The sequence below is a fragment of the Pleurodeles waltl genome, chromosome 7 (assembly GCF_031143425.1).
Source record: "Pleurodeles waltl isolate 20211129_DDA chromosome 7, aPleWal1.hap1.20221129, whole genome shotgun sequence".
NCBI classification, from domain to species: Eukaryota; Metazoa; Chordata; class Amphibia; order Caudata; family Salamandridae; genus Pleurodeles; species Pleurodeles waltl.
Window position 1 is genome coordinate 1,328,663,291 of NC_090446.1, and position 27,465 is coordinate 1,328,690,755.

A 27,465-nucleotide genomic window follows, 5' to 3' on the forward strand; every position below is an offset into this window, starting at 1 on the left:
TTGGAAGTGTACTCCTGTGGTTGTTTGGGTCTTAGAAGAAATTTCAACATGTGAACGTTCCTTTCTCCATTGGGACTTAGAAACTTTTTTGAAAATTTTGACCTCCAGACTTTCACCGGGACCAATCTGCTTGTTGCATCCAACTAGGGCTTCATTGTGGTTAGCCTCAAATCATACCTAGGTCCCAGTCTATTGCTTCCATAGACTATCATTGGTGCTTTGACCTTTTGGGCCTATTGCCTCTTCACACTTTAAATATCAGATATCCAGTTCTCCTTATTAGATTTTTGTTGGTTTTGTGTCATTTTGGTTGTTACATTTCACTCTGTTTTGGTTTGGGTTTTTATTGCTTGTTTCCAAGACTTCATTGCTTTTTGACACTGCATAAATACTATTCATATTGTTATAAATTAAGCCAGCTAGTTCTGTGCCATTGCTGCCAGGCACAGAACAGACAGGCTTGTGATGTCTGTGATGTAATGACTTTAAAAGTTTACCCTGACAAGAGTTGTGAATATTCCTTGAAGTGTAAAGTCACCCAACCCAAATAATAATAACATTTCTTACAGACCCCAACACTTTGGAAGAAAACTATAGGGTTTTGGAGCCATTTGGTTTTTTTCAAGAAATAACTCCCACTTTGAGAGTTAGTTTGTGAAAAACAAAGAAATGTTGAAAGTTTAGTGACTGACTGTCAAAAGTGACAGAGGCCATCCATCAAACTTTTAGCACATTAAAAGGAACCACTCTGACTGCGGTTCCCTTCAATGTGCAGAGATGACCGCTGGGCCAGCTGTCATATCTAAATTTGAAAAGCAGGTGGCCATCAGGGCTGCAGTGGTAATGTCTTCCACCACCCTGATGGACTATACTCTACCCGCCAAACTCTGAATCAGGTCTTCAGTACCAGTCAACTTCTGAGCCACTCAGGGATGTTTGAGTCTTCAGGCACCAATGACAGGCAAATTGGACAAAACAAAATTTAGAATACTTCAATGGCCCAATGGACATGTTGTTGAACTTGCTAGTCCAAATCTGGTAGACAGGGTTCACGTGATGATCCATGCAAAATGTTGTGTCCGGGTTACTTGTTATATAATATTATCCCCCCACCCTATAAAATGCAAAAGAATGATCTCTATATTCTATCAGAAAAAAGTATGCACAAACGGTTTGTGTGTTTTAAGTATTAGCTCTCTATTTTAATGCTATAAGAAGATGCGCATCCGATCCTATGAAGTTCTCCGCTGCATACAACATCATAGCACCCTAGCATAATACATCCCCAGTGTTGTAATGTGGCAGCCTATCACAAGAACTCTCTGTGCTTGTGACATGCTGTCATGCTGTTATGTTGACTTTAGGATTGTGAGGGGGAGCTGTATGCCAGCCATGGGTTGTCTATGATGGATACTTAGACTGGGACAATTTGTTGTGTGTTGTGCACACTGCAGTGGAGTTGTTTATTCTATGTAAACTTAATAAAGAAAGATTTAAAAAGAATAATATTTTCACATTTACTTACATAAACCACTTCTAACAACTGAACAGGCTCTCCAGTAAACTACGCAAGTACACAGCAAGTGACGATTTACAGTCAAAGAATGACATTCCCAGTTCTGAACAAAATGGCATCCAAGTTAAGAAAGTACCAACTACGCAGCCATACTAATGTCAATCAAGCACCCAAGAAATGTCTGATAACATAAAATAATATATAGCATAACAGATAACATGAGGAAAGCTCTATAGAAAAGCCAAAAGCATTGCTGCTTTCCCCCAAATTTTCACTACAAAACGACTTCCCTTTGAAGCCTTTTTTAAACCTGCCCTGGGGCCTGCTCACTAGCATTTTAATCAAAATTACTCTTTTGGCATTACATAACCTGTGCACTAAACCAAGAAAAGAAAACAAGCTGCTGAGTAGGTTACACCTGAAAAGGAACGCCCGAAGTGTGATGCTTTTGCGCAGAAGAGCATGTGTAGGGCTGTCGTATTTATTTATCCTTTTATAAGTAACCTTTATGGATTCCAGTAATTGCCGGGTGGGGTCACCTTTCTAACGGCCCTGAGGTCGTGCAGGGATGCTCGCTGAAAATTACAGCCCCAGCTGGGTGCCTTTTTAAGACTCTGGCTTGCATCGATAACACTCCCAGCATCCAGTTCGGGAGCACCTTTGGGGCGATATTACCTGAAGCGTGGAAGAGTGTTCGAGCCTTTCGCTCCTGCCTTGTCTGCCAGCTTCTAAACACTCTCATGCCAGTAGGCCAGGTGCTTTGAAACGGCCAGACTTCATCTCTTTCTTCACAGGAAGAGAGTCCATTTTATGGAGACTCGTCCCTTCCCTTACTCCGCCATTTCATGTTGCCTAAAAAAACAGAGGAGCTCAGCTGGCCTGCAAGCCTTCCAGCAAACACAGACTGCTGAAAGCCCAACATCTCGCTCTGTGACCTTTAGAAGCGCCGAGAGCCTGGGGGCTTTTGTGTCAATTGTCTCCTGCAATCAGAGTGGAAGGTTCTACGAGGAGCTCTCTACCTCATGTCTGAGCATAGGCGCGAGCGCACCACTCTGCTCGCTCCACGTGTCCACAACATTCAATGTTTTATATACAGGAAAATTACAACCTTACAATTTACGATTTCAGCGGGCACGGTAGGAGAGATTATTTTTTCGTCTTTGAAATTTTGTATTGACTTCTCAAGCTGAATCGTTCAACTTACTTCATGACAATGAAAGAAATGCGTACATCAACTAAAGGATGGAACAGAGTGTACCAGAGTGAGCGGTACTACATCATATTGTCCTATCAAGATAAATGTCATAATGATAGCTGAGAGTAGAAAAACAGAGCATGAACGTCGAGAACAGAATGACATCAATAATTACCGCACTTACACGCTACAATCATCACGAGGTCCAAATAGCGGGTGTTATTACTACCTAGCTCACCGGTACTCATCTATTAATCGCTGAAGGCTGAGAGGCTCTCTCGTGTCTGCCTTTCCTTTTACCAGTAACCATCTCTTTACACACTTCTCCGCAGTGTATGGATGTGTCTGTCAGCAGATATAGTGGCCATTCTAGTTTTGGGATAAGCCCAAGAATTACAGGTGGACAGGCTGAACTAGGGTCAGGATGATCCCTCAAGTTACAAGTGCATAAACAGAGCTGGATGTGGGACTAAACCTAGAATTTCACATGCACTGGTTGAGTTGAGTTTCTTGTTAAGCCTGGAGCACCGGGTCTACTGATTGTGCTGCTGGTGTATTGGCCGGGCTAACTTTTGTTAGAAGCGCTGAAGTGGGAGGGGTACTGGTTGAATTGAATTAGTTGTTAGTGCTGAGACAGCAGATGCTCTAGCTAAAGTGAGGCAGTGGTTAGGCCTAGATCAGCAAGCGGGGCTGAATTGAGTTAGTTGTTAATACCGAGGAATCATCATTCTTGCTGAGCCAAGTTAGGGGTTAGTCCTGCTGCTGCAGGTGCAGTGAATGAGTTTAGTTAATTGATAGCCCTGAAAGAGCAGGTCTATTGGCTGAGCAGAGTTATTAGTTAACCTTGGAGTAAAGAGTGTGCTAGCTAAGTAGAGTTAGTGGTCATCATATGAGAAGCAGGTTTACAGGCAGACCTGAGTTAGATGTTAGGATTTGGCTAAAGTTTGAGGCAAGGATTCTGTTTATCATAATGTTACATATAGTACTGGCTTGGTTGTATGGTAACGTGGTTACCGCTTGTGCATGAAATGTATTAGAGTGTATGGTACAAGTGCAGGTCCCAAGGTGCAAGTTTGCTGCTTTGTAATTATAACTACAGCTAATAAAATGTGTGCGTGAATGCTGTGTTTTCAATCCCTCAAATCAGGAGGCCGCAGTGGGAAATTTCATCTATGTGAAGCTCTTTCATAAAGGTGTCAGCTGAAGAATAATCTTGCAAGTTCTGTCTTGCTGGAGGAAGGAAAGGTAGCAATGAGCTTCCTTTTACTTCCCATGTTGTGAACAAGAACTATTGCTCACTGTGCAGTGTATCAAAACAGCAGTTCTATAGTGCACCATGTATAAGTCACCAGTGCGTGCGTCGGGTTAGATGCACGGCCCGGTTGCTGGAAGGACCAAGAGCTAAGTTGATAGCTGAATGGTTATAATATAGGTGGGGTTTACACTAATTGATTTGGAGTTTGCAATGAAATATGATTGGGGCATCTTTAATTTTCTACCTAATATGTGTTGTAAATGTTGATTTATTTATAATATTTTTCAGTCATCGTTATGCCCCTGATTTGCAGAGGAATAGTGTGTAAAATACCAATTACTCTATGTTCCTACTGATTTCAGCATAAGTGGTGGAGCTGTATATATCACTGACATATGACATAGGGACGATTTATTTTTTGGCACACAGAGTAATCTTCATTGGCTTGGCGGAAGATTTAATGTCTGCCGACTAATACTGATACTACTCCGCCCACCTGATTTAGAAATTACCACCAAGCCAGGGTAATTTCTAAAGCATTGGCAGGAACCGCAAGAGCGGCGGTTCCTATCAATGCTGTTTAAAATTTGGTGCACGGGCCCCTTAACATGACGGAGCTATCCATCAAACTTATTTTTTTTTTTTCAAAAAGAAAACCCTAAAGCTGGATTTTCATTTTGAACATAAAAAACGAAAATGGTCCCATAGCCATGGGTATTATTTTTCATGGCGAGGGAGCATTTAGTTTTTTTTTTGCCAGTGACGGGCATTGAAAACTGACCTCTAATTCCACCCAGCAAAATCGGGTGGGCGAAATTAGAGGTCTGAACTATATGGCCTTTCCGGCACAGGGCCATTGGAGGGGTTTAATCATGGCAGAGACAGGCTAGTCTTCAGCTTGATTAAACCTAAGGCCCACCCGCATGTAATCGTCCGGGCAGGTCACAGTCTTGCTGGTAGTGATACTACATGAGCATAACTCTGTAGGAAGGAGTGACAGACACTTGCCAGTTTTCCTGTTCTTCCAGAAACTCATAATTTACTGTTGGGTGTGGAAATCTGAGTCTGGATGCTACCCTAATAATATGGGGGTAACACACCAGTGCAGGGATATATATACAGGTTTGTTTGCTTATATGAGTTCATCCAGGAGTAAAAAGGTATTGGTGGAGCTAAATTGGTTGTTAGCACTGGAAGAGCAGGTGTACTGGTTGAGGAGTATTAGTTGTTACTACTGGGACATCAGGTGCACTGGCTAACCTGAGTTGTTAGCACAAGAGTAGAAAGGGCATTGGCCTTGTCCGTGTAGCCATTTCACAGGTGATTTTCTGGCTGAGAAGGTTTATGGATTTGTCCTCAAGCAGCAGTTGTAATGTTTTGAGCTTTATTGGAGATTAGGCATCGAGAATCAGTGCAGACTCAGTTTAGAAGGGGCAGCCCAGGAGTAGCATGTCTGCTGCTTTAACTGGATTAGGACTTAGTCTGGGCATCTGCATTTGCCCAAATCATAGGATTAGATGGGGTAGAGAAAGAGGAGAGTTATTCCCTGGTAATTATTTAAAAATACATGCAGGGGTAAACAATATGTTACACTGTACTTATTTTCTAAATAAAATGGCCAAAAATGTTGTAATATTTAGAACTAGTTATGAGAGAAGGCGCAGAATGTACTACCGTACTTTAAGCTCTGTCACACTTAACAGGGAAAATGTTATTCACAATCACCAAAGGAAAATGCCTCCTGCCTATCCGGAAATAGTATGCCTAATACAGAGGTCTTCAAATTGTGGTGATTGCCCCCTGGAAGACTGAATTTATTTCAAGAGCCCAAGAGGGGCTTTTGTTACGCTCCTGGTGAACAGAGCAAAAAAACATGAAAGTTGTAGAGAAAAATGGCAGTGGGCCACTCTGTGATAGTCTACCAGTAAGTATGTCGTTCTGGGAGTGGGTGCAGATTCTTTTTTACATGGAGTGGCGCAGATTTTGAAGGTTTGAAGACCATTGGCTCACTGTAAACACTGGAAAGCATCTCTGTACCACAGGAGAAATAGTACTCATCTGAAAGATCATTTTCCCGGGACTCCTGTATTGAAATGCATCTGAGGCCAGAGACTCGGGAGAGCACACAAGAGATGCATCAGTTGACATAGGGATCAAAAGGGAAGGCAAGTGGCTTGCAAATGCAACTCTTTGTGGTCACTAAGGGATGTTCGTGGTCCAGAAGCTGCTTGCGTGGTGGATAAGCCGGGGAGTGGTTTAACAATGGATAGGTCTTACTAGTTGGTTGGATGGGCTTATTATTTATCTCTGCACCAGCACAAGCATTTAAACCTGGTCTGGTGGTGGAGTTATGGCTGTACTAGATTACAGTTTAGCCGTGGAGCAGCAAGGTATATTTAGCGCCAGCATAAGGTTTAGTCACTGAGCAGCAGCTTCACTCTCTCAGCTAGGCTGCCCTTTAGCCCTGGAATGCCAGGTGTAGTAGGAGAGCTGAGTAGTATGTAGCCCTGGAACACATTGTGTACCAGCGGAGCTGTGGCGGGGCTTAGCCCTTGTGCTGCAGGTGTATTGATTGACATTGGCGAAGGTTTAGCCCTGGTGCAGAAGGAGTCCTGTTAGAGCCGAGCACACTAAAGAGGAAGAGAGGAAATTTGAAGAGGAGAAGAAATCTAACACTCCCTTCCATGCTCCTCACACATACCAATGAATACCACTCTCTTAGCCAGGCACCTCTCCAGACGTTCTGAATTAAACCAGTGATTGGTGCCTCTATGAAGTTTTATTGAACGGTATCAGTTTCTTCAAATCTAACCCACATGCTGTGGCAGGCTTCCTCATCAGGTTCACTTCTGGTGGGAATGTAACATACATTGAACATAGGAGTACCTGTTGTTCACTGCCTATGTTATGTTCATTGGCTAATTCTGCATATCATCCGTGTATGGCAATATCCGAGGAAATGAACAAAACTGTAAAAAAAGAACAGATATGAACTGTAAAACGACTAGTGACTGTGTCCAGGTCACCAAAGGGGTGTCTGTGTCCCTAGATGTGAACTCAAACAGTATCTAACATATTCCTATTAGGCTGTGGTTAAACTCCTCCTGACTACAGCAAATCATTCCCAACAATGGACTCCTAACCAAAAATGTGTGGGGGTTGGGATTCATGCTTTTGTTCTATTTATCATTTCCCAAGACTAAAAACAAGTTCTCAGCATCAAACAATCCAAAAGTCAAGTGCCAACATGTTTCTGGGCCAATGCGGGCTCTGACTGTGTCCCACACATTCATCAAGGCAAGTGAAAGGTAGAAACGGATACGCTTTCAGGCCTGCAGTGCAGATTGTTGTATCAATTATCATTAAAAAATGATATTTCCAAAACTCCATCTCCGTGATGTTGCGCGTTTGGGTGTTGGATCACTCATGCTTGTAGAGCAGTACCAGAAAACAACAGATTAGCAGCTCCTGATGAACAAAGTGGCACAACCCAATTTGTAAGTCATGTACATTTTGAATAAAACACCACTTGTGTTGACTAGTTGCATACTCTTGTTTTCCCTATGTAAAAGCCAGAAGAAGGGATCGTCCCATCAAATGCATTCTAGGTCAGCTAGTAAATCCCACTGCAGACTGTTTAAAGAGACCTCATTCGCCGTATAGCCAAATCAAACAACACAGCACGAAATTCACCTTAATTATGTCTACGTTTTGCTACTGCTACTGACTGCAGAGTAGAAAAGAAGGACAGCAGAATTTATTTCCCGCTTACCGCCTGCAAAAAAGATTTTTTTCATAGTCACTGACCGCAACCTTATCTAGGAAATTGTTCTCAAGGTGTGATCCCTACATATGGGTTGAGGTGAGCAAGAGTTTAACCCTGGCGAAACAAGTATAAAACCAAGACTGAGCTAGGGTTCATTCCTGAGGCACCAGATCAATTCACTGTCCATGCTGGGCCTAGGCTTAGAGATGAGTAAAAAATGGACAAGGTGAGCTGGGCTCCATTACACCATGTCTAGGACTAGGGCTTTGGACAGCATGCTTTTTGGCCATGCTGGGCTGAGTTTTAGCCGTGGGGTTGCAGGTGTAGAAAATATAAATGTTCAGCTATGAAGGCGTGAGTCCACAATATTGATGTGAGCTATGCCTGATCTCCCACAGGCCACAAAATAATGGACTTCCTGGATTGACCTAGTGCCCCTCAGGAGTCCTTGGCTCACTATTAGTAGTTTGGCTCAAGTAGAAAGATTTTCTTGAGAGAAGGTATTTGTGATATGGTCACAACAGCCAGTCAAACAGCAATGAACTTAAAATATTTCAAACGTGAAGTGTCAAACCAAGTTAGTTAAAAAGATATACAGGTAACAAACCATGTCAGACCATACACTAGAGAAATATGGATGTTCACAAAATGTCAATAAATAACTGAAGAATAAAATTTTGGCAAAAAATAGTCCAAAGGTTTTCTAGAGTACAAGTTCATTTCGACGTACAGTTGAAACTGAAAACATTGCAATAAGACACCGTCTCACCAGCTAAAGCAGCGTTGAGTCCATGGCAAGGTCATTTGTAGGCACAAAATACACAGCTGTGACTTCTGCTTGAGGTGGAAGATCGATTTGCAAGGATCCAGTTATGTGGTGCAAAACTGACGAACAAAGGTGGGTTGAGGTCACTGAGTCACCATCTTGAAGTGGATCAAATGCAGTGAAGCTGCAATGACACGGTGTCACAGTCAGTTAAACTGGTAGGGGCAGCTGGTCAAGACAAAGTTGACCTGGGTCTGCCACATAAGGATCCTGGGTTTTGCTGCTGCAGTGTGGAAATCTTGGGTCAATGTAAGAACTTTTTATGCCTGAAGCTCGATCATTCAAATTGTAGGGATGCATTTGACACTTCTCTGGAGCAGTTGCAAGTCACTTAGCTAAACTCTCTCCAGTATTACTAAACAGTCTCCTGGTGCAGAGGCTCTCTTTTAAATCCCCTCAGCACTGAGCCCCTTTTTGGCGGTTTTATGTAACACAAACTCAGTCCAAAGTTATGTAACCTTTACATGAGCAACAGTTACTTTACAAAAGGGCCGTTTCATTATTCATTTTTTAAGACACTGGGAAGATTAAAGGATTTGAAAGAATCACAATATCTTAGGCCAATGCAGAGATTGGACCTAGTTCCTTAGTTCCAAAGTCGGCAACTCTAGTTGTAAAGTCACATCCTTATATTCAATTGCACATCACTCGGGCTTTGTTACTCCAGCAACCACGTTTTTCTCAGAAGAGCTGTTCAAATGCCAAAGTGGACAACTTGACAGGGAATTGAGCATGGACACGTCTCTCCAAGGCAGGCTTTCTGAAGTATGTTTCTTTCTCCTTCAGCTCCAGGGGGGCTCTCTCCTTGTAGAGGAGCAAGCGTAGAGTTTTAAGAGGTATAGTGTTTGACTGTTGGTGGTGGATCTGAACCAATACTAATAGAGCTCTACACTTCCCATTCCCACATTACCAACAGAGAAGCACTTCCGGTTCAAGAATGCATCCAAAATCTAAAACTGTGAAACCTTGCCTTCACTGAGAGGAGCTCTCCACTTCCTACCAATGTCACCCAGATCCCTCCTCACAGGTCAGCTCCTGCAATACGAAGGAAACGTACTCCCCAATCAACTTTTTTTTAAGGGATCACATATTTAGTGAATATCAGTAAGTCACTCCACTCAGCACTCTGAAAATAAAAGTGGGGTTTCCTGAGCTGCTCAAGAGCAAACGTGCCTTGCCAAACCCAATGGTAATGTCCTCCTACCATCCTATGGCTTGTGCCACGTGAAGTGCTTCATAGAGAGCAAGCCCAGAGGCAAACGGTCCTCTCTTCCGGTGTGTTTTGCGTCTTAGGCTTCTGAAGTGGTTGCCGGAGACAAACACAATTATAACATGCGAAGTAAGGGTGATTGTATGTCATGCGCTTTCACTGTAGCTTAAAATAGGCAGAACACATAGCATATCAGTGTATAGGGGAATGCAAATCTACCAGCACCAATTACATCTTCAGACCATATGACCTGTATTCCATGAATTTTGTTTTGGTTACATTTTTCAATCAAAAGTTGCAAATTAAATGTCACAATACTTTTGCATCCTGGAAGATATGCTCCTGCAGCATGGACTGCCGGGAAAAAATGTATTGTGGAAAGTAAATATTATCATTTTAGAAGCAGTGGATAACTGATCCCTTCACTACTGTATGCACTCCTTGCATGCAAATAAAAAAGTGATTTATAAGAAAGACAGAAATGGCAGGTTAGAAAATAAACTCCTACGTTTTTAAATATGTTACGTGTCGGAACCTGCTAAGTAAAAAGCCGCGACTGTGATCAAAATATCAGATTTACAGAGAAAAAGGCGGGGGCATGCTAAACAGACGGATGTCCTCACCCTTGTCTGAGGTTTACTCTTGCGTGTCAGCTGTGCTGACTGTGCTGCGCGATGCTAAATCCCTTGAGCAGAGAGGGGCCCACTGGCTGTGCTAGGCTACGGATTAACCACGGAAGAGCCGGTATATTCTGTTACAATCCAATAAAGCCTGGAATGGGGTACTCGTGTGCTTGTTCGGGGGTCTGCGGTTAGAAGTAGCCAATTAAATGAGGATTTCTGAGTGGGGCCGCTATCAGCGTTTTCCTTACTTCCACCCATATAAATTTTGGGTGTAGGCACAGCGTTTGCGATGCGCAGTGCACGGGAAGCTGGCGAGGAGTGACCCAAGAGCGGCTGGCGGAGCCGTCCCTCAGGACCTCGCCTTACGGCGGTGGTGTTGGCCGCACTCACAGGGATTAGCGCAAAATGTTCCGTCTCCTTGGGCTATTGACAGTTTTAAATACTGTAATTATATCTCCTGCGCGCGCTGATGATAGGACGCAGAACGAACGAGACTGCCGCAGCTGGCGGAATAATGCGAGGGCGCGCCGGGGGAGAGAGGGGGCCCACGGGGCGACGAGACCGTGCACGGGGACAGCGCGAGAGACGGAGAGGCGCGAAACTGAGGACGGAGAGAGAGGCATGCACTGCCGGTTGGCATCCGCATGGGTAGCAGAGATGCTGGGCACGTCCCGCACTGTAGTCTTCGAATAAATCACAACGGGCTCCCGAAATCTGCATTCACGGAGAGTCCTCTGGGCTCAGGAGGCACGGAGGAAGCGCACCAGACTCCGGCTGCCATCTGTGCTGGTCTTTGCAGCATTCGAAGGAGCTGTCTGCCGCTGAGATTTCTTCTCTAGCGCGCGCCGTGACACGACTCGCCTCTAGGCACACGTTACTTTTCCATGTTTAAGTCTATAATTCCTACTGCTCAAACCAAAACCAAATGGTCGTGACGAGAAATCACAACTATCTAAATGTTTTAGGCTTGCTGTCTATTCACACTGCCCCCAGTCACCTGAAATAGCCTGGCTCGCGCTCAATAAAATCGAAAAATAAGATAATACATTAAACAAGCGTATGCAATGCAATGGACTGCGCGTTTTCTTGAGTTAGAACTATTAGCGTTGTAAATTCTTAACTGTACTTTTCTTGCCACATAAATTGAAAATGAAAAGTAAAACAGTGGACTTTGTGGTGTTGTAGCCCTTATAAAGACTACAACACACGTTAGCGGGAGGCGCGTTGCGGTACCTGCCAATAATTCACACGAGTCCTTGAGTTTCAGGAAAATGCAACCGGCGTGGTCAAATAGGGCCTTTCTAGCGGGACTCTGCTGATCACACGGAGCCTCAGTGATCACCGCGCAGCAACTCCCTATTTGGCCATGCCTCTGTTTATTTTTATAGCTCCGGGCCGGAGGCCACGGAGCAAACCACAATACAATACTTAACGAGGTGGAATCCCTCGGAACATCCGGGGATTCCACAAATACCCATGGGCACCACTCCAAACACCCACATCACTGAACTTGCATGGGCTGGCCTGTTGCGTCACAGGCCAGCAACACTACATTCCTCCAAAAACACAAAAGACAAATGAATTATAATACATTTGATAATTAGTCACACAGGTGATCACGTAGCCTGATAGAGGGACACGGATTGCTACGCAGACCATAGCGAGTAGACCCAGAACGGTGGGACAACGACTCTGGGGCAGGCCCATCCATCGGCTGACCAATAGGGACCACAGTTGGAAGACCACTTCGGACATCCCCAGAATCACACGACCAACTCTCCACAGCAGGGCCTGGAGACACCGGCCCAACATCGTCACTGTCCCCTTCCATGTCATCACCATTCACTCCTGATGAGTGAAACTTCTTAAAGAAAGATATATTACGCTTCACTATTTCTGATCCCCGCTGGGCAATAACAGCAGACCCACTTCTTTGAACAATCTTCCACGGGACAGAGTCAAAGGGCATACGAAATTTACTACCAGGCATAGACTGCTTAAGCAATACCTGGTCACCCACTTTGAGATCGGATAAAAACGCTCGTCGAGTCCGGCTCGCTCACTGATTAGATATCCGTCTCTTCTCCTGAACAAAAACTGGAGTGATGGGAGGAGGACTCCACGAAGGATGATGAGGAATAGCTTCGACAGACGCTCTCCCAAATGCCAGATGACTAGGTGCTCGATTCGTGGTGGAATGAGGAGTTTGCCTATAGTTCCGAAGAAATGAGAAAATGGCATATTCCACAGCCTGACCTCCAGCTAGTGTAATTCTGATTACCTTGTTTAAAGTCCGCATAAATCTTTCTACTTCACCATTAGCTTGGGGCCAACGAGGGGTGATTCTGCGATGACGGGTCCCAGTACTCTTCAGATAGCCAGCCAGCTCATTACTCTGAAAAGGTGGTCCATTGTCTGTTTTTATCTCAGCTAAAAGACCATGAGTGGCCATGGTTTTCTCGATAACGGAAATCACCACTTCAGCAGTGAGGGCCGGGATGATCTCCACCTCAGGATACTCCGAGAAATCATCAATGATGACCATCGTGTGTCGTCCATCAGGCAAACTGCCAAAGTCCAAACTTGCTGAGACCCACGGACCAGTCGGTGAAGGTTCAGTTTCAACGGGAACAGGCCTACTGGGTTCACCAGTAGCCTGACACCACCTGCAAGATCTCACCAGGCTCTCAACTTGCTCATCCATAAGAGGAAACCACACCTTTGATCGGAGACGGCTCTTGGTCTTGACCATCCCTTGGTGACCATTATGGGCTAACTCGACAACCTTAGAGGTGAGGGATGAAGGAATCACCAATCGATTTCCCCTTAGGAGACACCCTGTAGCATCAGTAGTGAGTTCATCCTTAACACGGTATAGACTCCCAATGATCCTTTGAGACTCAGCATTCAGCAACGGTAACTGTCCCTTAAGACGATGCCATTGATTATTCTGCATGGCCAATAAAACCTTCTGCAAGCATTCATCACTTGTTGTCGCTTGTACAACTTCATCCATGGTCATTGGCAGAGGCAAGGACCGATCAGTGACATATCTGACATATTCTTCAGTTTCTTTAGCTTCCTCAACTTCTGTGGCAGATGCAGCTCTAGGATGCCTCGACAAATAGTCTGCTGGATTCTCCGATCCTGGGCGATACTCTAAAGTGCACCGATAGGCCTGTAACTGCAACATTCATTTCTCAATTCGCGGAGGTGGCTTGGAAGCAGTCCCATTAAAGAGAGGAAGCAACGGTTTATGGTCAGTAGTTACCACAAACGGACGACCATACACATAGATGTGAAAATGCTTACAACCCCAGTGCACAGCGATTGCTTCTTTTTCGATTTGAGAATATCGCTGTTCCGTGTCAGTGAGTGACCAGCTGGCATATGCAACGGGGAACCAATTTCCTTCCCCTTGATCCTGCAATAACACTGCACCAAGGCCCTTTGGCCCAGCGTCAACAGCAAGTTTGGTACTCTTCTTAGGATCAAAGTACCTTAGGACAGTTTCACTTGACAAAGCATCCTTGATATTGTCAAAGGCAATCTGCTCAGTAGAACCCCATCTCCATGACTCAGACCCTTTGGTGAGAGTTCTTAGAGGCTGCGTAAGGTTAGACAAATCTTTCATAAATCTGCCACAGTAGTTCACCATCCATAGGAAGCTCCTTACTTCGGTGATGTTTGTAGGAGGAAGTGCCTTCTTGATGTCATCCACCTTGGCTGGATCAGGGGTTACCCCACTGGCAGAAAAAATATATCAAAAAAATTGTATTCTGTACCTTTAGAAACTCACACTTCTGACGGTGCAGGGTCAGTCCAGAATCTTGAATTCTTTGGAGTACCTTCTGTAACCTGGTGTGATGCTCCTCAATGGTAGGAGCATGTACAAGAATGTCATCACTGACATTGATAGTCCCAGGCAAACCATCCAACATCTCCTGGACAACATTCTGGAACACCTCCGCAGCACTGGATACTCCAAAACTCAACCGTTTATATCTTCGGAGCCCCACGTGTGTGGAGAAAGTCGTGCTATAACGTGATTCCTTGGCTAGCACCAATTGATGGTATCCGGATCGGAGGTCCAGTTTCGAAAACCACTTAGAGTCACGTAGTTCTCCCAATATATCATCAATGGTAGGGGTCAGATGTCTTTCTCTTTTTATGGCAGCATTGGGGAGGCACATGTCCACACATATCCACACTTCACCAGGCTGTTTAGGTTTCCTGGCTACGACAATAGGAGATACCCAAGGAGAGGGCCCAGACACTTTCTCAATGATTCCCGCTTCCTCTAAGTTAGCCATCTCTCTTTCCACTTGCGGACGAAAGTGGAACGCAACCCTCCGATGGCGGAGGGCTACCGGTTGCACAGTGGGATCGATGTGTAGTTTAATCTCTCAGCCTTTTAAACACCCAATGCCTTGGAATACCTCATCATATCGGGCGACCAGTTCCGCCACAGATTCTTTGTGAATGCTCAACGCAAATGCCACAATTTCTAATTGCTCCGCGGTCTTGCAACCTAACAGCATGCCCGTTCCCCCTTCTGTCACATATACCTTCGCAGGTGTGGATTGTGACCCATGAGTGATAACTGTCTGGAACATGCCTCTCAGAGTTAACGGGGTGCTTTGCCCATAAGCCATATACTTTAACGTTCGCCTTGTCGAGTGTTGGCGTTGGTGACATCCTGCAATGTTCCTCGGCAGCCAGTAAATTGATGGACGCTCCTGTATCCACCACCGCAACAATCTCATGAGGACCCACGAGGATCTGACACTTTGGAAGCTGTGATGAGCGATGACTGGACGGCCGGACGGCAAATAGAGAGTGTACGACATGAATGACCGCTTCGTCATCATCCATATCACTCCCCCGCTCCGACTTTTCTGGAGGCGTCTCTTCGAGTGCAACGTTGACAGATGCGCTTCGAGTGTTTTTCGATCTGCACACCTTTGCAAAATGGTTCAACTTTCCACAGCTGGAACACACTTTCCCTCGAGCAGGGCACTCTGATGCTCTGTGTGGCACCCCACCACAATATCCACACTGTCTGGTTCGGGCCTTATTCCCAGCACTTCCCTATCGGCACCAAATGAAGGTGAGAGACTTTGTTGTAATCTGCTTTTGTCTTGTCTGATTATTATAATATTTTTTTGTTGAAAAATACACAGTATATTGATTGTTACTTAAAGGGGTCCTCTGGATCTTAGAAAGATTTTCCTTGTTTCAATCCTCTGTTCTTCTTTAAAGAAGTGATCAGAGCCGGCACGAGCACCGTGTCATGCACGGCCGCCGCTCTGTCTTCTAATGCTGTAATTATTCTTCTAAAGAGAGCCGGCACGAGCACCGCGTGTTGGGCGGCCGCCGCTCTTCTTTTTTTTTTTTTTTTTGTAGAGGCTGTGCCCCGCTGCGCGAGCACCGCGGCTACCACGCGGCCGCACGGAGCACAGCCCGGGTCGAGGGTTCACACCCTCGTCGCCAGTTTGTGGTGTTGTAGCCCTTATAAGGACTACAACACGCGTTAGCGGGAGGCGCTTTGCGGTACCTGCCAATAATTCACACGAGTCCTTGAGTTTCAGGAAAATGCAACCGGCGTGGTCAAATAGGGCCTTTCTAGCGGGACTCTGCTGATCACACGGAGCCTCGGTGATCACCGCGCGGCAACTCCCTATTTGGCCACGCCTCTGTTTATTTTTATAGCTCCGGGCCGGAGGCCACGGAGCAAACCACAATACAATACTTAACGAGGTGGAATCCCTCGGAACATCCGGGGATTCCACAAATACCCACGGGCACCACTCCAAACACCCCCATCACTGAACTTGCATGGGCTGGCCTGTTGCGTCACAGGCCAGCAACTCTACAGACTTCAGCAAGTCAGTTCAAAGCAACACAGCCGCCATGAGCGTGAGCACAAAGGAGAGGCAAAACAGGAAAAAGAAGTTCCCTCACACTCAAACGTATCGGCAATCGTGCAATTAACCACTTAACAGGGTCGGTCCCCAAGGTGGTAACAAAACTGCCCTAAGGAGGGAAAAATGTAAAGTATATACCAATGTCATCAACTGATTTTTGAAAGGCAAGCCCACAAACGAGTGAAAGTGATGGGTGTGAGGTGGGTGTGGTTAAAAGTCCACGTAGACACCAACATGTCGGAAAAGCAGCGATTGCACCCTGCTATGCTCATCCTAAAAATGCTGATAGGCAGAAACTAGTCAACATTCGGATTCCAGATAGTTCAGTGCAGTAAACTGTTGATGGAATAGCTCCGGCTTTATGATCTGGGATAGCAATGTATTTGTGTTCTAAACTAGGCTGGCAACATCTTTCTCAATCAAGTGCACTTCTGCATGCCAACCATACCAGTCATACTGGACAAAACACATTTTCTATAATGTGACAGTGACTACGAATGTCAGTGACTGATAGCTACCCTGTCTGCCGTATTACGATTCCATTATATCCTATAGAAATTGTAATATGGTGGACAGGATAGCCCTCATGTTTGTAACGGAGTAACCCATCCGTAAGACTGTAAATTAGGCCCTTTGTCTTCATACTTGTGGAACGGATTCTGTTGTCCTTGGCTGAAATTCCTGCTCTTCTGCATTCTGAATGTTCACACAACATGGCTGTTCCGGTAAAAGTAGGCTGAAAGATAATCATATACAATCTGAATGAGACATGAAGAGGCCTGGGTGCCATATAAAAATAAAAAATAACTAAATAGTGTCTCCATCCACATGTTTTTAGCGAAAGTGAGGATCACCCGCCTCGACAATCCCATTACGTGCGTGGCATGGGCAGTATGTATTATAAGTAGTAGATAACATATATTCTAATTTGCTTTATGTTTTAGTTAGACACATGAAAATTATCACTTAACACTAAATTGCATGAACAATACTCTCTGAGGGCTTTTGCTAAGCTTACTTGGTAATACACTGTGCTAAAACCATCTATCATTCCCTAAGTCTCATTGCTCCTTAGATATAAGAGGCTAGCCATGTACTTAGAAATTAATAAATAAACCAAATACCAGTTTTGCAGACCACGTAGAAATATGAATATCCACCTGTCACTGTATAATAAAATTCCCTTAGAGATCCCATCCAAGGGCAGATTCTAAAACGTTTTCCAACCCAAGCTAACCATTCAGTTTACCCCCATCAATCACCTAAGGATCTCACAAAGTACATGGTGCACAAGTGTTGAAATTCTAGTCTATCTGCCAGCTAGTCCCCTATTGAATATCCTTTTGCACGTTATTCTCGATGCATCCTGCTTCAGTCTGGGTGTTTATGAAGAATAAATTCAGAATAAATGCCTTGCATGAATACTTTGGATTCCCATCACAAAGGATACTAGGGTGAAGGAAGATGGTAGATTGATCTCGCCTCTAAGAGCTCCACCCCGCTACTCTCGCGCCTAATGGCGGCCACACCTTGTTGCTGAGCACACCTGAGTGCTCCTGAGTGCCGCAGCCTACATCAAACCTATCCGATATCTGCAATACTGATTTTTCTACATTAGGTTTCAGCTTTCTCAGGAATCTTCCCAGGGAAGCATGTGGCAATTGTTAAAGTGGGGGAGCTGTGCCTTGCCAGTAAACGCATTCTTCAGCAGATCTAGGACACTTGGTGACGACATAAGCAGCTGCCGATGGCTGAAACGCTATGTAATCAGGCCGTCCAGGACAAATGCTTTCAAGGCGGCCGGGGAGCTCATAAGCTGACAAAAGCAGGGGCTGAAGTGAGAAAGGAAGGCTCTAAGGGTGTTGAAAGAGTATCACTGCAGTTGGCTGGTGCGGACAAATCACTAGTTGGGTGTCCGTTGCTCAAACTTCTACTGTCAGGCTCTGTCCCTTTTCTGCTCCGGGCTCACGCAACAGATACATCGGCTTGTGTGTGCGAACTCCTGCTTGTTGATATGCTGATGGCCGCCGCTCCAGCTGCAAAGCTGATCTCTTAAGAACTATGGTAAGGGGCAACAATGTAGTTGGAGCTCCCGAGGGAGATACATCACTGATACATAGTTGCTGCTCCCCCATGCCTTTGAGGCCCCAGAGATCGCAAGTGCTGGAGGGACTGGAGGGGCTAATTGTCGAACAGAAGCAGTGTCTAGAGGAGACACAGGAATTAGTAATGAAAATGACACCAGTACTGATGCTCAGAGAAGCTACGCTACACAAGTAGAAAGCATTCAGCCTACCCAACTCTCTAACTCTGCATCTGTAGCAACTGCAGATACTGTTCTTGAAGAACCACTTGCTCTGCATTCTGCCTACATGTCACTAACAAGCGGCAAGGGGAGCTCAATATTGACTATAGCAGAAGAATCTGTAATGGATTCTGAATTAGGTGGCAAAAGTTCTACTGTACAGTCAAAATTGTTGCATAAATGTGGCTGAGGCTGCATGGAAAAACCTCAAGAAATGACTAGGAGCGGGCAGGGTATAAAGCAGACCCTCTCAGCGGAAGAGCCTGACAATGAGTAACTCATCTACAGGCAGGCCACTACGGGACTGGGTGATGTGTAGGGGAGATGTGAAAGCCTTAATCTCACACCTGCCTACTGCCACTTAAGTCTCCGAGGAAGCTATCAAAACAGGTAAGAAACAGCTGTGCAGACTATCCTCCTCTACCTCCATTAGTCCAAAGAACTCTGATCCATCCAAGTCCATTGCTGAATTTCCTGGTGATGCTCTCCCTGTCAGCTCCTCCTTAACTGTCTTATCTGATTCATCTCCATTAGCCAGCAAGCTAACTATTTTGTGGGCATTGCAGGCTCAGCAGGAAGAGGCACGCCAATATTATGCTCAAGCTAGAGCTGACACTGTAACTTTCAGCGCTCCTTGGGTGAAGTAACTAGTAAGGTGGCATCTCTCTGTACTGATGTGGTCAAATTACAGCAGGGTGTTTCAGATATAGAAGACACAGGAACGGCAGCCGGGAAGTCCATAGAGGGTCACAGACGTCATTTGGACTCTCTGCAAATTAAGTTTGAGGACTTGGAAAATCGACAAAGATGGAACAATCTTCACAAATGTGGTATACCGGAAGGGAAAGAGGGTGAATGATCCCCGTCAGTTCATTGTGCAGCTATTTGGAAAGGTATTCCCAGAGCTATCTGACTGGGATATGGACACACAAATCCAGAGGGCGCATTGGATCCCCACTAATCGTCTTAGTAAATCAGACACTCTGAGCATCAGTAACAATTCTGGGCAGTCTTGCCCCATTCTCATTTTTATCGGAAACATCTTACTGAGACAAGCCACCTACATTAAACCGCCCTGTAGTGCCCGTACTGATCGACTCTATGTCAACATCTGCCAACTGGGATCTTTGTAAATCTACAATGCATAGGCGCTGGAAATTGCACCAATTTATAAATCCATTAGAACCTGCACATGCTCAGGTAGATTTGCAAAAACCGGCAAGGCACAAAGTCACCAAGAATGGGCAAAAGCGATTCTGTCTTACAGAGCAAGATGCTGCACAGACTCTGTCTATCATGAACAGTTGAAATTTTTACTAAGTGGATAGCTCTGTTTATTTAATGGGAATTGGGGTATGCCGATCTTCTCTGGTCTAAAGAGTCAGTCATTTGATATTTTTGTTTCTTTATTTCTCATTCTGTTACCCTTCCTTTTTGCACTTTCTTTTTTCTTTTCCTTTTTCTCTTGTTTTTTCAATTATGGGCTGTGTGGTTGGTGACAGGCGAGGGTTTAGGGACATAGGCTGTCTGGGCTGTCAGGGTCATTGACAGCCTTCAGATGGCAATGATTCTATAAGCCAGCATCAGGGGGGTGGGTTGGCTGCTGGGGGGATGGAGGGGTAGGGAGGCGGTGGGGTTTCATGGAGATGGTAAACTGTCAAATGATCAAATGATATGGTATTGTATTGTTCCTGTATTCTTTTCCTTTTTTGCATGGTGAGGGGTTCTCGGAAATCTTGAGAGGTGGAAAATGGGTGTAACTAAGTCTATGTGTTGGAATGTGTGCAGCTTTAATTTACCCAGTAAACACCAGTTAGTCTGAGAGGAAATTCAAATGTATAAGCCACACTTTATTTCTTTAACTGAGATGCACTTAGCTTACAAGGACAGATCACATCTTAGACAGCTTGAATATAAGTTAATTGCCTGCGCTATCCAGTCTGTCTTTATCCAGGGTGTAACCATGTTGTGGCACAAAACATTAGATTAAAACGTTTTAAAAACTGCTGCTGACCCTAAGGGCCAATGGGTAATTGCACAGTTTTTATTATATGGCATAAAATATGTACTCTGCATGATCTATGGCCCCAATGTTGATGATGCAGATGTTATAAACAGCCTGACCCTCGAGCTATTGGACTGACCAAGTGAGCTTTTGGTCTTGGGGAATTTTAATTGTGTATTGAATTATGGTATGGATTCCACCAATCACAGGGTGCTGCCACCTACGGTTAAAAGTAGGGCTGCTGTAGTAGAAATGATCCACCTATATTGTTTGAAGGACACGTGAAAGGCTCTCCACCCATTGGTCCCAGGATATAGGTACTACTCAGTCCCAGATAGGCGGTACTCTAGGATCGATCTGGAGTTTGTTAGTGTTAATCTTCTTCAGCATGAAAGTGTGCCCTCAGATCATAACCCTATATTGGTATCATGCCGGCTTCCGGTGGAAAGAGTTCAGTGACGTCAGTTCTCTTTTCCTTGCTACCTACTTATAGATGAGGATTACGGGCCTCATTATGACTCTGGCAGTCACTAGACTGCCAGGGTCATGGTCACGGTCGAAGCGCAGTCAAAGTTATGACCATGGTGGAGCTGCCCTAGTCCAGCCGCTGACACCGACAGCCTGCCTCCAGCCTGCCTCCAGCCTGCCTCCAGCCTGCAGCCTGGTGGTCCCGGCTGTTGTAATCCACTAGGTCAGTGCTGCAAGCAGGGCTGCCCTGGGGATTACGAGTCCCCACCCGCCAGCCTGTCCATGGCAGTTTACACCGCCATGTAAAGGCTGGCGGAATGGGGGACCTGGGTGCCCCGGGGGGCTCATGAACTGCCCATGCACTTGGCATGGACAGTGCATTGGCCCCCATGCACAGCTCAGTCACGCATTCCACTGCCCGAATTACGGGCAGTGGAATGTGCAACGGGTGCTGCTGCACCCGCCACACCGCCACATTGCAGCCGGCTCCATTAGGAGCTGGCTGCAATGTTAAGATCCTCTTCACTGCAGAGCCGGTGGGCGGAAACTCTGTATCCGCCCGCCGGTCCTGCGGTGAACTCCTAATAGGGCCGTCGGGGTTCAAGCCATACAGGCAGGCTGATGGCGGGAAGAGTTTGGCGGGCGTCCTCCGCCACCCGCCAAATTCATAATGAGGCTCTATGTCTTGACTATTACTGAAGAACTAACAGAGTTTGTTCAAATTAACACGGGCACGGCTCCCCCATTTGTCGTTTGGGACTCAATGAAGGCTTTTGTGCAGGGGATTACTCAGCAGTTTATTTTTTGTCAGAATAGAAATGTGAGTCTAACTGCAGACACTTTGTCAGTCAAGCAATTAGAAACACCTACACTCCAGTGAAATTGTCAAATGGAGCTCTGAACAACAGAAACTGTATCTCTCTCTGACTGAAAATCAATCCAAGGTGGGGAGGGAATTGAAGGAGAGGAACATAGCCAGATATTGTAGATATCGCTCTCTTCAATATGAGTATGATGAGCAAGTTGGGTGAGTACTAGCACACCAAATTGCAGACAAGCAATCGAAATGCCTCATTCACCATATTAAAGGAGGTGACGACTTTGTATGTACACACCCACAGGCAATTATCTAAAAGTTTTCAATTTTCTAACAGGCTCCATATGGTCCATGCAGGACATTTGATGAGCTGGGGTTTAAGCTCTCTCTCCAGGGTTGTAATATGTCTATCCCTGGCGAGATGTCTGTTTTGGGTCTGCAGGAAGATATATTTGTCAGTAAGATTAACCAAGCTATATCAGTACTACCCTCTGGTAAAGTGGCAGGTGATGATGTCATAGCATTAAAATTCTATGAGACCTTCATAAAAATTATTTTTCCACTCTTTATTAAAGTTATTCAGTACATTGGGGTCAGTGGATAGTTTTCTTTCTGAAGAAAGGTAAGCCACCAGAGGAGCATGGGTCGTACCGCTCTATGGGGGTATTATGATCCCGGCAGTAGGTGATAATGTGGAGGTAGTACCGCCAACAGGCTGGCGGTACATACCACCAAATTATGACATCGGCGGGTTGGCCAACACAAACCATATACTCCAAAAGTGGAATGCGAACCACGAATGGACCCCAAACCTATGTGAGGTTGTAGAGGGTCGCTGGGACTGTAAGAAAACAGCGAGGGTTAGAAAAATAGCCCACCCCAAGACCCTGAGAAGTAGGTGTAAAGGGCACCTATATTCCCCAGAGAGCACAGAAGTCGTGATAGGGGAATTCTGCAAGGAAGACCAACACCAGCAATGCAACCAAAGTGGATTTCCGGACGAGAGTACCTGTGGAACAAGGGGACCAAGTCCAAGAGTCACGACAAAGTCGAGATTGGGCAGATGCCCAGGAAATGCCAGCTGAGGGTGCAAAGAAGCTGCCACCGGATGGTAGAGGCTCTGGATTCTGCAAGAACGAAGAGGACTAGGAACTTCCCCTTTGGAGGATGGATGTCCCACTTCGTGAAGAAGCTTGCAGAGGTGTTCCCACGCAGAAAGACCGCAAACAAGCCTTGCTAGCTGCAAGGGTCGCGGTTAGGGTTTTTGGATGCTGCTGTGGTCCAGGAGGGACCAGGATGCCGCCACTTGGATGAGGATACAGAGGGGGTGCCCAGCAGGTCAGGGAGCCCTCACAGAAGCAGACAGCACCCGCAGAAGTACCGGAATAGTCACTTGGAAGAGGAGTGAACCGGAGCTCACCCGAAGACACAAAAGGGAGTCCCACAACGCCGGAGGACAACTCAGGAGGTTGTGCACTGCAGGTTAGAGTGTCGGGGACCCAGGCTTGGCTGTGCACAAAGGAAATCCTGGAAGAGTGCACAGGAGCCGGAGCAGCTGCAAATCACGGGGTACCCAGCAATGCAGTCTAGCGTGGGGAGGCAAGGACTTACCTCCACCAAACTTGGACTGAAGAGTCACTGGACTGTGGGAGTCACTTGGACAGAGTTGCTGAGTTCCAGGGACCACTCTCGTCATGCTGAGAGGGGACCCAGAGGACCGGTGACGCAGTCTTTTGTTGCCTGCGGTTGCAGGGGGAGGATTCCGTCGTCCCACGGGAGATTTCTTCAGAGCTCCTGGTGCAAGAAGGAGGCAGGCTACCCCCAGAGCATGCACCACCAGGAAACAGGCGAGAAAGCGGCAGGATCAGCGATACAAGGTTGCAGTAGTCATCTTTGCTACTTTGTTGCGGTTTTGCAGGCATCCTGAGCAGTCAGTGGTCGATCCTTTGGCAGAAGGTGAAGAGAGAGATGCAGAGGAACTCTGATGAGCTCTTGCATTCGTTATCTAAAGAATTCCCCAAAGCAGAGACCCTAAATAGCCAGAAAAGGAGGTTTGGATACCAAGGAAGGAGGATAGGCTAGCAACACAGGTAAGAGCCTATCAGAAGGAGTCTCTGACGTCACCTGCTGGCACTGGCCACTCAGAGCAGTCCAGTGTGCCAGCAGCACCTCTGTTTCCATGATGGCAGAGGTCTGGAGCACACTGTAGGAGCTCTGGGCACCTCCCCTGGGAGGTGCAGGTCAGGGGAGTGGTCACTCCCCTTTCCTTTGTCCAGTTTCACGCCAGAGCAGGGCTGGGGGATCCCTGAACCGGTGTAGACTGGCTTATGCAGAGATGGGCACCATCTGTGCCCATCAAAGCATCTCCAGAGGATGGGGGAGGCTACTCCTCCCCAGCCCTGACACCTTTTTCCAAAGGGAGAGGGTGTAACACCCTCTCTCTGAGGAAGTCCTTTGTTCTGCCTTCCTGGGCCAAGCCTGGCTGGACCCCAGAGGGCAGAAACCTGTCTGAGGGGTTGGCAGCAGCAACTGCAGTTTGGCAGTACCCGGGTCTGTGCTAGAGACTCGGGGGATCATGGAATAGTCTCCCCAATGCCAGGATGGCATTGGGGAGACAATTCCATGATCTTAGACATGTTACATGGCCATGTTCGGAGTTACCATTGTGACGCAGTACATAGGTAGTGACCTATGTATAGTGCACACGTGAAATGGTGTCCCCGCACTCACAAAGTCCGGGAAATTTGCCCTGAACGATGTGGGGGCACCTTGGCTAGTGCCAGGGTGCCCACACACTAAGTAACATAGCACCCAACCTTTACCAGGTAAAGATTAGACATAGAGGTGACTTATAAGTTATTTAAGTGCAGTGGTAAATGGCTGTGAAATAACGTGGACGTTATTTCACTCAGGCTGCAGTGGCAGGCCTGTGTAAGAATTGTCAGAGCTCCCTATGGGTGGCAAAAGAAATGCTGCAGCCCATAGGGATCTCCTGGAACCCCAATACCCTGGGTACCTCAGTACCATATACTAGGGAATTATAAGGGTGTTCCAGTATGCCAATGTGAATTGGTGAAATTGGTCACTAGCCTGTTAGTGACAATTTGGAAAGTAAAGAGAGAGCATAACCACTGAGGTTCTGGTTAGCAGAGCCTCAGTGAGACAGTTAGTCATCACACAGGGAACACATACCGGGCACACTTATGAGCACTGGGGCCCTGGCTGGCAGGGTCCCAGTGACACATACACTAAAACAATAAATATACAGTGAAATATGGGGTAACATGCCAGGCAAGATGGTACTTTCCTACATCTTCCGACAGGGAACAGGACGGGGCGCTGCTACCGCCAGCGCTGGCCGCCAGCAGAACACCGTCAGGCCATATCATGTCTCATGATATGGCTGGCGGTGGTCTACTAGTGTGGCGGTGCAGGTGGTAGCAACGCTACCTTACTACCATCTGCCAGTATAGCCACAGCTGGATTTCTGCCCTTCTTGTGGCAGAAGTTCAGCTGTGGTCATAATCTGGCAAACGGATGGTAGCCGCGGTGACGGTCTTTTGGCGGCCGTCACCGCGGCGGTAGGCGGCTTATACCGCCATTGTCATAATGTGGGCCTATATCTTTTATTAATGCAGATGCTAAAATATTTTTTAAAATCTTAGCAACTCCACTCGCTCCTCTTATGTCTGTTTAGTGTCTCATTATTAGCATGGTTTCATCCCGGGGCGTGACACTACTGATCAAGTTAACACCGCAATAGCAGCCTTTGATATTGCTGAGAAAATTACTATTAATATGGGAATGATACATTTGTACGCATAGAAGTCATTTGATCGCGTTGTATGGGAAAGCCTTTGGGTTACGATGGCTGCTTTTGGTCTGAGTGAGCGCTTTTGTAAAAGGGTGCAGGTTTTTAATAAAAGCCCTTGAGCCCTACTGGTTTATGCTTAGATTGTATCTATGCCCTTAAAGATTCACTGTGGTACCAGGCAGGGTTGCTTTCTCTACCCCTTATTATTTGCATTGTACTTAAAACCATACTTACTCTTTGTGTATCATAATAATCACATTCAGCCGGTCATCTCTCAGGGATGTGAATTTAAGATTACAGCCTACACCAATGACGTTTACAATGTATTCTTCAAATCCCTTAACTGCCTTAGATTGTAAAATGAAGCTAATACACTTGGTGCATTTCTGGCTACAAATTAAACTTGGCTAAAACCCAGGTTCTTCTCAATTTCCAGTTAGAAACTTCAATATTGGGGGTTACTCCTTCAGCTACATATTTAAGGGTACAACTGGCGTCACAGGTGGATTTAAAAAAAAGTTAAACTATAAGCCTCTCTTCCGAGCTGTTGTAATGAAACTAAAGGGCTGGGATCATTTACTTATTGGTATTGTTGGTAGGTGTAATATCATTTAGATGAATATTCTACCAAAAGTCTTATACCTATTTCATGCAATTCGATTGCTTGTCCCAAATACTTTTTTTAAACAATCAGAGGGTGTTATTGGCAGTTTTGTCTGGGGATACAGATGGGCCAGGTGAGTAATCTGGCTTATAAAATGTCCTCATAATCAAGGGGGATTCAGCGCCCCGATTTTAAGTTGTAATACTGGGCGGCATTTGCTGGGCGTCTCCGTGTGTTATTACCAATTGATAACCAGGACCCTATTGTTTTCTGTCACCGTTTTGCGCTAGGACCCGACTGCAGACTGTTTTTGTTTAGACCCGGGGACCCCAATTATTTAAGCAGGTTCGATGTAAGTTTATAAAAGCTATACATATGGCGCGAGATTTCTTCTAAATATTCCTTACCTCTTATCCACTTGTATATGCTCCTATTTGATAACCCTTTGCATCCGGCTATCTTCCAGGATGACATTTGTAAAGGCTAGGCTAACCTTGCGGTTCTGTGTGATATCTCTATGATCTGAATGGCTTTTGCACTTTTGAAGGATTGCAAACTCTTTATGATCTCCCCCATCGATCTTTTTTAAGTATTTGCGGATCAGAGCTGACTTTTTAGTAAGGTGCTGGCTTGCAGTCTTACCAGTAAATTCTTATTAACTCCTTTGTTTTCAAAACACACTCAAGAAGTCTTTAATATGCACTGTATATTAAAATTTCTGACAGTATAAGGCCAATGATAGTCATTTACTCACTCACAAATGGAGCAAGATCCCCTGGCAGGATATAGTCCTCTTGGAAATCTTGGCCACTTTAGGAACCCTAGAGGACTCAGTCCATCTACTAATTTAAAGCAATTTAAAACAGTATGCATGCTGTACTATACAACGGATAGAATAACACGGTGGGCCAGGAATATTAAGCAGGATAAGATCTAGGGCCTCATTACAATGCTGGCAGTCTTAAGACTGCCAGCCTCGTGGTGGCGGTCAGGTCTGGCACTGCCATGTCAGTCTGACCGCCACATTAAGACCCTGGTGGTTAGACAGCCAGGGTACCGCCATCACCACTGGGATCCATGCCCCACCGTCTGGCAGTGGCAGAGATCGCAATCAGTCAGGACAGCGCTGCATGC

The 27,465-nt window shown here is 45.8% G+C and overlaps 1 protein-coding gene and 1 long non-coding RNA gene across 2 annotated transcripts in view; one reads left to right on the forward strand and one right to left on the reverse strand.

Moving 5' to 3' along the window:
- The window catches only part of LOC138247395 (uncharacterized), a 61,600-nt gene extending 49,866 nt beyond the window's left edge, over positions 1–11,734 (reverse strand). Inside the window, exon 1 of the long non-coding RNA XR_011194486.1 lies at positions 11,625–11,734. This is a non-coding gene — a long non-coding RNA (uncharacterized lncRNA). The remainder of the gene's footprint in view (positions 1–11,624) is intronic.
- Positions 1–27,465, forward strand: part of GRIN2D (glutamate ionotropic receptor NMDA type subunit 2D) — a 1,291,669-nt gene that overhangs the window by 136,751 nt on the left and 1,127,453 nt on the right. The gene's annotated exons all lie outside the window — the stretch shown is intronic.